The sequence below is a fragment of the Mandrillus leucophaeus genome, unplaced genomic scaffold (assembly GCF_000951045.1).
Source record: "Mandrillus leucophaeus isolate KB7577 unplaced genomic scaffold, Mleu.le_1.0 Scaffold12, whole genome shotgun sequence".
Classification (NCBI taxonomy): domain Eukaryota; kingdom Metazoa; phylum Chordata; class Mammalia; order Primates; family Cercopithecidae; genus Mandrillus; species Mandrillus leucophaeus.
In genome coordinates this window covers 2,867,794-2,870,855 of record NW_012100320.1, presented here as the reverse complement: position 1 = coordinate 2,870,855, position 3,062 = coordinate 2,867,794, and positions in this window count along the sequence as shown.

The following is a 3,062-nucleotide window of genomic DNA, read 5'->3' as shown; positions in this document are numbered from 1 at the left end:
GAGACAGAGTCTTGCTTCGTTGCCCAGGCTGGAGTGCAGTGGCACGATCTCAGCTCACTGCAATCTCCGCCTCTCGGGTTCAAGTGATTCTCCTGCCTCATACTCCCGAGTAGCTGGGATTATAGGCACCTGCCACCACACCCATCTAAGTTTGGTATTTTTAGTAGAGATGAGGTTTCACCATGTTGGCAGGCTGGTCTCGAACTCCTGACCTTAGGTGATCCATCTTCCTTGGCCTTCTAAAGTGTTGTGTTATAGGTGTGAGTCACTGCACCTGGCCCCTTCTAATTTTTTATAAAGACAGTGTCTGCTTTGCTGCCCAGGCTGGTCTCGAACTTGTGGCCTCAAGTGATTGTCCTGCCTTGCCTCCCAAACTGCTGGAATTACAGATGTGAGTTGCCAAGCCCAAGCAGTTTTGTTTTAAATTCTCTACAAATGGCACGCTTCCTTATTTCCTGTACCTGGGGGTGACTGCTTTCACATAGTCCTCCACTACCCTTTGCTTTGGGCATTTTAACTAAAGAAATGATTCTTGCTCTAAAGAGCCATTTGGCTGATATTCTGGGGGGCATTCTTTTGTGTCTCCTTGTCCCTTTCTTTTCCACACATAGGCAGCCTGTTTAGTCTGCCCCAGAGAGAACCGGCTTGTATCCCACTCACGGAGGCCAGCCAGGTACTTTGACTCATGCCTGTAATCCCCTGCATTTTAAGAGGCCAAGGCAGGAGGATCACTTGAGCCCAGGAGTTCAAGACCAGCTTGGGCAACGTGATTAAACCCCGTCCTTACAAAAACAAAAAATTAGCTGGGTGTGGTGGTGCATGCCTGTAGTCCCAGCTACTCAGGAGGCTGAGGTGGGAGAATGGCTTGAACCTGGGAGGCAGGGGTTGCAGTGAGCTGAGATTATGCCACACTGCACTCCAGCCTGGGTGGCAGAGCGAGACCTTGTCTCAAAAGAAAAAAAAAATCCCACTCAAGGCTGGGACATGCTGGCTTCCTCTCCTCCCCATGTCCAGGGTGGGACTGACAAGTGCTGTAAGTAGAGGAAGCCATGGCTTGTGGATGCTGAGCCTTTGCTTGGCTCTCATGCTCTCAACCCTTTAATCCCACGGGTCCTCAGGACAATCCTGAGAACTGGAGGCAGAGTGAGTCCCGCCTGCCCTGAGTGCTGAGCTCCTGGTCCAAGATTACCCAGAACTGAACTACAGAGCTGGGTACTGGATCTGCTCAGGCATTGGTTATGGGCAGCAGCATCTGGTGTCATGTCACTTCCTCTGTCATCCGCCCATGGCTGCCCCAGAAGGATCCACATGCCTCTGGCAAAATAATGAGGCAGTGGGGCAGAACCTGTCCCCTACACTTCAGAAACGATGCTGCCTAGCTGGGCATGTTGGCACACGCCTGTAGTCTCAGCCTCTCAGGAGGCTGAGGTGGGAGGATCGCTTGAGCCCGGGAAGTCAAGGCTGCAATGAGCCACTATCCCACCACTGCACTTGAGCCTGGATGATAGAGCGAGAGACCCTGTCTTAAACAAACAAAAAAAGTAAAAAACAAAAAAACCACGGTGGCTCACGCCTGTAATTCCAGCACTTTAGGAGACTGAGATGGGCAGATCACTTGAGCCCAGGAGTTCGAGACCAGCCTGGGCAACGTGGTGAAACCCTGTCCCTATTAAAAATACAAAAATTAGCCGGGTATGGTGGTGCACACCTGTAATCCCAGCTACTCAGGAGACCGAGGCAGGAGAATTGCTTAAACTTGGGAGGCGGAGGTTGCAGTGAGCTGAGAGGCGACAGAGTGAGACTTGGTCTCAAAAAACAAAAACAGGCCAGGCACAGTGGCTCACACCTGTAATCCCAGAACTTTGGGAGGCCGAAGTGGGTGGTTCACGAGGTCAGGAGATCAAGATCGTCTTGGCTAACATGATGAAACTCCATCTCTACTAAAAATACGAAAAAAGGAAAAAAAAAAAAATTAGCCGGGCATGGTGACAGGTGCCTGTAGTCCCAGCTACTTGGGAAGCTGAGGCAGGAGAATGGAGGGAACCCAGGAGGCGGAGTTTGCAGTGAGCTGAGATTGTGCCACTGCACTCCAGCCTGGGCAACAGAGTGAGACTCCATCTCAAAAAAAAAAAATGCCACCATTAAGTGGGAACTGTGGGCAACCCATGAGGCTTCACATGCCAGAACCCGTCCACTGTCTGCCCAGGCACCGGCTTGGCCTCCTTGTATTCTGCTTCTTCCCGCATTCCACCCTTTGATGGAGAGAGTATGGTTACCTCTGATACGTGCCAACACTAGACAGGTGGCAGGATTGTTGGGCCTTCCCTTCCTGAAGAGTGCACTGGTGGCTGTATCAGCGTTGGAGGCCTCTGGAGTGCAGCAGAGCCTGGGCGTGGTGGGAGCGTTTGCCTAGGCCCATCTGCCTTGGCTGTCAATCACTCACGGCCAACTGAGCAGAGGCTCTTGACACTAGCTATCAAGGCCGCCTCCAACCTCCAGGGAGGACGGGCAGGGCCTGACTTGGACCAGGCCATGGCAGAAGTCTGGAGTACTTAGCCCTTCTTTGTGGTTAACTGACCTCCCCCTCCCCAACTATCTTACGCTTTTAGTGCAGGTGGGGGCGGGGAACTAGGAGAGAATACTGGCATAGGAGCTGAGACCATTTCTTTTTTGTTTTTTGAGACGGAGTCTTGTTCTGTTGCCAGGCTGGAGTGCAGTGGCTCAGTCTTAGCTCACTGCAACCTCTGCCTCCCGGGTTCAAGCGATTCTCCTGCTTCAGCCTCCTGAGTAGCTGGGATTACAGGCACCTACCACCACACCCAGCTAATTTTTCACACTTAATCTTAGCCAAAAGGCAGAGAAACGATCTGGCTAATTTTTTTGTGTTTTTAGTAGAGATAGAATTTTGCCATGTTGGCTAGGCTGGTCTTGAACTCCTGACCTAGTAATCCACCCACCTCGGCCTCCCAGAGCGCTGAGATTACAGGCGTGAGCCCCTGCGCCTGGCCCATTTTTGAAGAACTGTTGATGAAAAGGCTCTGCACCTTCCAACTTTTGCCTAG